Source organism: Neodiprion pinetum, unplaced genomic scaffold (genome assembly GCF_021155775.2).
Source record: "Neodiprion pinetum isolate iyNeoPine1 unplaced genomic scaffold, iyNeoPine1.2 ptg000083l, whole genome shotgun sequence".
In the NCBI taxonomy this organism is placed as follows: domain Eukaryota; kingdom Metazoa; phylum Arthropoda; class Insecta; order Hymenoptera; family Diprionidae; genus Neodiprion; species Neodiprion pinetum.
In genome coordinates, this window is record NW_027184484.1 from 37,350 (window position 1) to 48,087 (window position 10,738).

A 10,738-nucleotide genomic window follows, 5' to 3' on the forward strand; every position below is an offset into this window, starting at 1 on the left:
TCGGGATAACCTCCTGTCCGCTATTTCGCAATGAAGACCAAGGGCACCGTACAACTCGAAATTAATCAAGAGGAAATATCAGACGTATGTGTTACCCTGAGAATTTTTTCATGTGAAGAGACTCGGATCAACACGGCTACACCCCGCCAAGCGAACGCAGATGCTGTAGATGAACCATTGTACGTGCCCGAAGAACCGCCTCATCCATTGATGGTACTGTCTATACTCGTGATTGCTATAATTATTATAAGTATAGTGGTGATGTGGGGCGCTGTAACTATAACAAATAAAAACATCCTGCTCAAACAACAAGCAAACAAATAGTAATAACCATGTACGTATTTGCACCTGTGTTAACCGAATAAACCTGTGAGAATGAGATTTGATTTTTCTACGCAATCCACCATTGAGTTCTGTTTCCTCACCCACCCACCCTGATCCTCGTACATCTAAGTATGCCTATAGTCTTGCATTAAGAAAGAGAGAGAGAGTGACCAGGTCTATATTTTCCAAGCGCACGTAAACCTTAGGATAAACACTGACGGCTGGGTAAGGTCAGTGACACGAGCACCCGACACAGAGAGCAGGGATGGAGAAAGAACGAGAGCCAGGGTGGAGGACCTGTAACCCCAAACGTCCAAGCCGCAGAGTTCGCTTCGTAAACGGAGGTAGCGGGGCCAGATGGGTAGGTGGCCCCAGAATCGGCCGCACGGCCAGGGGCACCAGGGTAAGGGGATCGTCCCATGGTCAGGGTGCACAGGCCCAGAGGCCATCCCGTAGAGTCCGGAATCTGGTTCGCGGTCAACGGTACCCGGGGTAAGGGGTCGTCACACGATATTCAGCACGTGGCGAGGGGGTTGCGGGCGAAGGGCTGACGAGCCGCGGAACTTCGAGGCGGAAAAACCGCTCCTTGGTAAGGGGTTGCCGGAAAGGGGTGGTCGTCCGGAGAAGCTTCTAGAATAAAATACCTCCCAGACGAGGGGCTGCGGGGAAAGGGGAAGGGGCCCCAAAATTTGCTCCTTGGCGAGGGACGGCGGGAGAAGGGGATGGCGTCCCAAAATTCGCTCCGCGGCGAGGGGCGGCGGAGAAAGGGGATGGCGTCCCAAAGTCACTCCTAGGCGAGGGGCTGGCGCCGGAGAGGGGTGCGAGGGGGGTTTGTTGTGACGCCCCAAAGTGCCCCTATACTACTGTACACGCACGAATACAGTATCTCAGATCACGTCGATTCAGAAATTTAAACTTGTATGTCGAGGTGGTGCACTCGTGATCTGTGAAAAAATACACCATTTACAATAATGCTGCGTCCGTTTCATAATGCATCAAATTTTCAGTGAATAATGCATCAATGAAGCTACATTATGAAACTGCGACTACAGTCGCAATTAAAACAAAGAAACGAATAAATGCGTTGATCAAACGAATTCATGGAACACTTTTCAAATTGTCCTGAAAGTAACAGCACCGAGTAGCGGAAAACGATCTGTTGGTAATACTTTTACACTAAATTGTCACTAATTTTGATAAGATAATTATCATTTTCAAATTGTCATCAAGTACGGTTAAGCATAGAGTACGACGTGGGGGTTGACAATGTGCAAATGGCCGCCGTCACAGAGATTATGTAGAAGAGTCGGAAAGAAACGAACCGAGCACTCTTTAATATGATATGTAGCGGGCAACATTGCAAATATTATGCCCGCGTCCCTGTAAATTTCAGCATTCGTTGAAAAAATTTTCAGCGAGGAGGACGGATTAACTTAAGAGGAGTATCGAACGTGCATAATTCTGTTGTGCAATACTATGCGCGATCCCAAAAAATAACGGATTTCCGAATTTACGCATTGTACATATTTTGAATGAAACAAAATATTTCATTGCACCTGTAAAAACCAATCAAACATTTGTATCACCATATCTGTAAGGAATTGTATAGAATTAAGTATCAAATCTCTGCATCGGTTTACAAACTCAATATTATCTTGCTAATTATTGTCATTGACGAACTGTCATTGAATTGAAATGGAAAGTGAAGCGTGGCGATCGCATTTACGAAAAAATGCTGTCTTTGTCGCCCACGAAATGGAAAAATCACAGGTCAAAGGTAGATGAATCATCATAACCTGACGATTATTCCTTCATGCTTCTACTTCTGTCATAACATCGGCCATACTTCTGCCGTACTTTAACGATACCTCAGCTCGTCGTGCTTCGTACATACTTATGTCGTCTGGATAAGAATAGTACGATTATCGTATCGAAGTAAAGAGCAATGCAAGGGTTTCGTTCTAAACAAATGCGAGTCATTTCGTTTTTACGCATTACGTACAATTTGTCGGACAATTAACGAAATTCCAGAATGCAACGGCATATTTTCATCGAAAATAATTTCGAACCGTGGTTTACTGTCCCCGGTTTGATCATTGCGTGAAAATAACGCTGGATCGTGGCAGTATTGCGCTCATTGTTACTACTAGAATCACAGAAAAGTCGGCCACCCATGTGCTTTGTTGCCGCGGAAATATTCGACGTACGAAAGTAAATACACGGTGTCAGAATTAACCAATTTTCGCGCATCGTTCTCCGGAATATAAATAAACTGACCTAGAATCTTGCGACGAACAAGCAATACACTGTCAAAATTCGGGTGAATTCTGTTCGTTTCTTCAAATCATTTTTGTGTAAAATAAGAGTGATAAGCCTTTGTCAATAATGCTGCACTTTGACGGAATCGGGATGATTCGATGATCATTTTCGAAAGAATTTCAATTTTTGCGCTACATCATCTCGACGTCGCCGCGTCGGCAAACGGTAATAGCGGGATCTTGATCGGCCGGATCGGCGACGCGCGAGCGTTCGCTAACCTCCGTGCTACAACGGTTGTCACTGGCAACCGATGATAACAAAATGCTTGTTAACCTCCCGTTATGCTGCTTTCGTGTTAATTATCATCGATAATTTTAAATGCGGACGTTTTTGTCACGCTTCTCTCAATGCAGATATTTTTAAACTACTAATCTTGCTGCTCGCCTAGCTGAAAACAGAGAAAGTCAGTCCAACGAAACTCATCGCGCAGAATCGTCAATGACATATCGTATACCGCTACCTGGACTCGGGTGAAGTTGGCGCTGGTCGATTTTGCCAGATATTTCAATTCCACCTGTTCCGCCAGTTAGTACCGAATTTTCGACAAAAAGTTCGAATTTTGAGATTTATTTCCGGGTGATTGGTTTGACGAATCCCGGAAAATTTTTGATATCCGCACTCAGGATTTTGCATATTTTCAGAAAAAAAAATTAAACCCTATTTTTGGTCCCGAAATCGAAAATTTTTTTCTCGCGCGCAAAAACGGTTGTTTCTGAAAAAATTTCGACTTCGCTATCGGGGAGATCGTGGCAAATCCTTTGAAAATCATGCAAAAAATTTCTCAAATCATCACACGGCTAGATTTTGGAGGGGGGTGGCCACCTTATCGTGGTAACCCTGTATATATGTATATGTTATAATTTTTACTTTACTTCTAAAAAAAGAGAAATTTTCGAATAAAAAATTTTTTCTACATCAGTTCAATTTTTTACAATTATATATAATCATTAAAAAAATCCCATATATTTTTTAATTATCTGCTCACATCTCAATTAAAATAAAAATATCATTCAGTAGAAAAATGCCATATAATTTACTTTATGAATTGTAATTTCGAACAATTATACATTGGATTAGAACTTATCATGAAATCTAAAGCAAACATACAGATAGATAAATGATTATTCATTTAATTCTATCTTTTTTATTTTAAAAAATTGATTATTCTTAAATTAAGGAAAAATAATTTATTTAAATTAATCATTTTTATATTATTGAATTACTCAACCTAATTACCTCCATTTATATTCTGTTATATACATGTATAATATTAATGTATAATATCAATGTATAATATTAATGTATATATACATATATATATATATATTATAATTTTCAATTTACTCCCAAAAAAAGAGAAATTTCCAAACAAAAATATTTTTCTACATCAGTTAAATTTTTTAAAGTTATATATAATTATTAAAAAAATCCAATATATTTTTCAATCATCTGCTCACATATTAATTAAAATAAAAATATTATTCATCCGAAAAATGCCATTTAATTTATTTTATGAAGTGTAATTTGGAACATTTATACAATGGATTAGAACTTATTATGAAATTCAAGAAAACATACAGATAGATCAATGATTATTTATTTAATTTCATCTCTTTTATTTTTAAAAATTAATTATTCTTCAATTTAAGGAAAAAAATTTATTTAGATTAATTATTTTTATATTATTAAATTACTCAACCTTATTACCTCCATTTATATTCTGTTATATACGTGTATAATATTAATGTGTATATATATATATATATATATATTATAATTTTTAATTTACTTCTAAAAAAAGTGAAATTTTTATATTAAAAATTTTTTCCACATCAGTCAAATTTTTAAAGTTATGTATAATCATTAAAAAAATCCTACATATTTTTTAATTATCTGCTCACACATTAATTAAATGAAAATATTATTCATTCGAAAAATGCCATTTAATTTACTTTATGAATTGTAATTTGGAACATTTATACAATGGATCAGAACTTATCTTGAAATTGAAGAAAACATACAGATAGATAAATGATTATTTATTTAATTTAATATTTTTAATTTTCAAAAATTAATTATTCTTCAATTTAAAAAAAACAATTGATTCAAATGAATCATTTTTCATTCTATTAAATTATTCAACTCAATTACCTAAATTTATATTTTACTAGGGGCTTCGCCCCTGCGCGCTTCGCGCGCCAACCCCATCTCGGCGCTACGCGCCTCGGGCACTCGGCGCTGCGCGCCTCGTTGTTCGGCGCTTCGCGCCTCACTATTTCCTTACGCATTGTCTAGTAGACAGGCGAATTCCTTCATGTTGATTTAATGACAGGTCCTGCACTTGCTGTCCACTTCAATTCCTTCTGTGCTTACTTTTCTTTTTTTCATCAATCTAAGCTTCCATTCGTTGGTTGAAAATTGGTGTTCCTTCTCTATTGATATCTGTCTATCTCCTTGACTTGCTGAATTATTTTGGCTACCGCTCTGCCCGTTATTCTCCAAAATCACCTTCCTTATATTATTTTTTTCTCTATATTTATGTTGCTGTTCACTCCGTAAAACACCTCTTTCTCTTGTGGTTAACATAGATCCTGGTCGTCCTCTTGCCTGGTTATAGGAATATTTGTTTATCATTATTCTCCGGCTTATTTGGTTCTTCGCACTTAAAATTTTATTTTCCTTTTTCCTTTGTGATACTTCCGACCATCCACCATCTTCATCGCCTTGTCTGCTGCTTGAAAGTCCTCCTTTCTCCATTGTCATCGTAAATCCTGGCTGTCCTTTTGACTGTTTGGTGATATATTTAGATTTACTATTATTTGATTGTTACTTTTCATACTTATTACTCACTATCTGAATTTTATTTTGGTTCTGCAAGACATCAAAGTGTCCACTGTCTCCGTCGCCGGTGAAGAGTAGCGAGAATTGTGTTCCATTTTGTGATCCGATCCAGTGTGGATGAATTTGTTCTTCGCGATACACGATTAAACATATCTTAAAAATATCCGCAGCTGCATATATTGCATTTTTATTCATATGTGATTTGTAATCACCAGGTCACCTAATCACAGCACCGTTTGACTCATTACCTGTAATAAAACCCGCAAATGTAGACCAATTATCCACTATATTTGAAACGATACTCAGTCTCACCTCTGCGTGTCGATCTTGAGTGTCGTATACACAATACGCCAACGCGCGAAAAAGACAATTCCTGTCGGGAATCATCTTGATAATTTTCGTTTGCATGTTAATTTTTTGCGCGTCAGAAACAGATACCTATAAAGATATTTGTCAAAGACTATCATAAACAGCCGATGACAGCTGTCAAAGGGTTTGCTAGATGCTTTTTGTTCTGTTTTCGGGATCTCACCCCACCGCCAACTTCATGCGTATACTATTGTTATTATAATCTTTTTTTACTATTGTTATTATAATCTTTTTCTACGTTCATTTGTTTGAAACTTTTTTATCAGATAGAGAGATTATAATAATGTATTATATATATAAAAAAGATAAGCCAATTAAGCTAATGGGTTCATATCTCATTGATAAAAATTTTAATTTTTTTCTTTTTATATAAAATGCTTGAAAAAGGGTTATTCTGGTAGAATAAATTATGTCATATTATAATCACTCTTATAGTTAATGTAAATTATTATAATTTTTAATGATAAATTTAATTTCTTCCAAAAAATATATGCAATTAGTTAGTTTAAATAAATATTTTTATTCAATAATAATTTTTGATATTATAATTACTAATAATTCTTCATCATGAATTGGTGCTTGAATAGGTATGGAAGTAAATTCATTGTCATTTACTCCTTTATTGATAAATAGTAGTAATAAATTGTCTAAATTTTCTAATTCTTCAACGATATATCATATTATTCAAGTTGGGGCTTCTTCTTTTTTATTTCTAAGAATTTTAATAATGAAAATGAATTTAATTTTTATGAATATAAATTTTTTTATGATTTTATCACAAATTAGATTAATTTTAAAGTTAGGAGCTAGTCCATTTCATCGGTGATTGGTAAAGATTATTAATAATATTAGATGAGTTAATTGTTTTTTTATTTTAACTATTCAAAAAATTGCTCCTTCATTTATTCTAATTAATAATCATAATAGATTAATTATTTATATATCAATAATTTGATCTGGATTCATAGGTCCATTGTTAGGATTGAATCAAACATCATCAAAATTGATTATAGCTTATTTTTTTATCAATCATATATCTTGGATGTTCATGTCAATATTATTTGATTTTTATATTTCATTAATTTATTGAATAATTTATTCTTCAAATAATCTAATAATTTGTATTTTTTTTAGTCATTTTAATATAAATTAGTTGAATCAAGTTTATAAGTTTAATAATATAACGTATTTTATGAAGTTTTTAGTTATAATAATATTTATGTCAATAGCTGGTATTCCACCTATAGTTGGTTTTATTCCAAAGTTTTTTGTTTTTTTTCAATAGTAAATAATAAATTTTTTATTGAATGTTTGATATTTATCATTTTTACATTAATTGTTTCATTTTATTATATAAATTTAATTTCACCTACTTTATTATATTTAAAATTAATATCACAATTGAATTTGAATAATTTTATATTCAATTTTCATTTTTTTATAATTATTTTATTTAATGTTTTTATTATATTAATAATTTATTTCATTTTATTATATTTTAGTAATTAATTTTTAAAAATTTCGATAATTTTTATAATTTTAAATTTGCAATTCAATGGTATATATTTAACTATAAAATTAAGATTTTAAGTTAAATAATCTAATTACCTTCAAAGTTTTAAATACATATTTGTTTTTAAATCTTATTTTATCAATAATAGAATTAAACTATTTCTGAAGATCACGAAAATCCTTGTGCTTATTACACTAAATAATATATATATATATATATATATATATATATTATAATTTTCATTTATTTCTTATTAAAGTTTGATTTTGGTTTTTATATTAGTATTATTTTTTTTTTGGATGTATTTTTTTAATTGATTGAAAAATATTTTTTTGCAGCATTTAATTTTAATAATTAAAGAAATTTAGAATTATGAATAATATAAAAGTATAGACAGTAAAATTGTGCCAGCAGTAGCGGTTAAACGTTTTATACAAATTAATATTCTTAATTAATAAATTGTAATAATTTATTTATGTTTGATTAAAAAGAATTTTATGGTAAAATAAAATTTTTTGATTATATATATACATATATTAGGGTGGGCCAAAAAAAAATGAGTATTTTTTTTTTTACTTTATACTCTGAAAATCAGTTGCTAGATACCTCTGAAGAATTCCCACCAAATATGAGCTCTTAATTTTGATAACAAGGTCCTCCGCTTTACAATTTTGCATTTTTTCCTGAGTATTAGAAACAAAAATTCATATCTCTTTGACAACTGTTCGTTAAAAAATATCTCTCCTCATATTGTTATAGGAAATCGAACGCTCTACAAAAAAGGTCTCGTACAATTTTTTCGTAAACCTTACCGTTTAAAAGATATCAAAGCTTAAAGTTTGATTATTTTAAGAGAAATTTCTGTTTTGCTTATGAATTTTTTAACTCGCCTACAAAAAATTTTGATGAATTGCACAACTTATAGTTTTGTAGGAAATTAACTGTTCTACAAAAATGGTGTCTTATGATTTGTCGATTAAGTTAGGCGTTTAAAAGATATTCATCGTCAAACTTCAATGCATACTAATTTTAACAGTTTTTGATGAATAATTCGAAAAATTTCAATTTAATTCATAAGTTTCATGAAAATTTATTTCAATGTGAGTTCCTAAGAAAAGAGAAATGTTTTAAACTATTTTTCTTTTATTTTTTTAGTTCTATATAATATATAATTTGTAATTTTTAATATATATTTTTATACTATTTTTCTTTGATTTTTTTAGTTCTATATAATATATAGAACTAAAAAAACAAAAGAAAAATAGTTTAAAACTACTATACTACTGAACAGGCGAATTAAATTCTTGCCGAATTCCTTATAATTAACTATCATATAAATTTATATTTATAAATAATATATATATATATATATATATAATTAATATATATATATATATATATAAATATATATATATAAAATAATATATATATATATAATATAAATTTATATGATAGTTAATTATAAGGAATTCGGCAACAATTTAATTCGCCTGTTCAACAAAAACATGTCTTTTTGATAAAACATAAAAAGTCTAATCTGCTCAGTGAAAATTTTGAATAGTCGCAGTATTCTAACTGTGCAAAGGTGGCATAATAATTTGTTCTTCAATTTAGGACTGGGATGAATGATTTGACGAGATTAAGACTGTCTTATAATTATTAATTATTGAATTTAATTTTTGAGTTAAAAAGCTTAAATTTTATTAGAGGACGAGAAGACCCTATAGAGTTTTATAATTAAATTTATTTTATTAATTAATTTATTTTTATGAAATAAATATAATTATTTTGTTGGGGTGATAATTAAATTTAATAAACTTTTTATTTTGTTTTACATTAATTAATGAATTTTTGATCCTATATTTCAGATTATTGGATTAAATCACCTTAGGGATAACAGCGTTATTTTTTTTAAAGTTCTTATTGACATAAAAAATTGCGACCTCGATGTTGGATTAAAATATATTTTGGGTGTAGAAGCTTAAAAATTTAGGTCTGTTCGACCTTTAAAATTTTACATGATCTGAGTTCAAACCGGTTTAAGCCAGGTTGGTTTCTATCCTTAATTTTATTAAAAAATTTTAGTACGAGAGGACCATAATTTTAAATTATTATAATTTTATTTAAAATGAATTTCATTGAATTTGTTAACTATTTTGGCAGATTGATGTAATAAATTTAGAATTTATTTATGTATATTTTATTATACAATTAGTAATTTATATTAATGAATTGATTATAGTTTTTTTAAGAAGATTGATTTTACTTATTATAGTATTAGTTAGAGTAGCTTTTTTAACTCTTTTAGAGTGTAAAGTTTTAGGATTAATTCAGATCCGTAAAGGACCTAATAAAGTTAGAATTGTAGGTATTTTACAGCCATTTTCTGAGGCTATTAAGTTATTTTCTAAAGAGTTTTCTGTTCCTTTAATATCAAATTTTTTTCCTTATTTTTTATCTTCTTTAATTATATTAATATTAATATTGATTTGTTGAATAACAATACCTTATGTTACTAATTTTTATTCATTTGATTTTAGTTTAGTGTTTTTTTTATGTTGTTTAGGTATTGGAGTATATCCTATTATGATTTCTGCATGATCTTCAAATTCTAAATATTCTTTTTTGGGGATATTACGTACTGTTGCTCAAACAATTTCTTATGAAGTTAGTTTAGTTATAGTGATTTTATCAATTTTATTTTTAATTGAAGGTTATTCTATAACTTTATTTAGTTTATATCAAGAATTTATTTGATTTATTTTTTTAACTTTTCCTTTAAATTTAGTTTGATTTATTATTTGTTTAGCTGAAACAAATCGAACACCTTTTGATTTTTCTGAGGGGGAGTCTAAATTGGTTTCTGGGTTTAATATTGAGTATAGGGGCTATTCCGCGTCAACCGGATCAGTCATCTCTCAGATATTTTTTTAATTTGGCATGTGGATTGTGTAAGGGGAGTTAGATTTTTGTGCCAAAGCGCGAATCTCATAATGCAAAATTCGATTTTTTATTAACAATAACAAATTAGACTCCCATTTTTTTCAAAAATTCATAACTTCGGCAACAAATTAGATACAATTTTTTTTTTTTTTTCAAATTACGCGGAAAGCTCCATAGAATTTAAAAAAAAATACGAAATGGTAAAAAAAAGTTGTTATCAATTGTTTATTTAACAATTAATTTTTCAAAGATTTTTAAAACAGTGACCGACACGATCAAAAAATTTTTTTAAAATTCTGACATGTTCCTTGAACTGTACTACAACCTGTGAATTAATTCCAGAGGGGTGTTTTTCTTCGTTTTCGAGTAAAAAATCATTAAAGGTGTCGATGCGCATGAAATTGCGGCGCGTCGAGTCTCTACGTAATG

The 10,738-nt window shown here is 30.5% G+C and overlaps 1 pseudogene; it reads left to right on the forward strand.

The window, feature by feature from the left end:
• The first annotated feature begins 589 nt into the window (after positions 1–589).
• On the forward strand, positions 590–10,300 carry LOC138191341 (NADH-ubiquinone oxidoreductase chain 1-like; annotated as a pseudogene).
• The last annotated feature ends 438 nt before the right edge of the window (positions 10,301–10,738 follow it).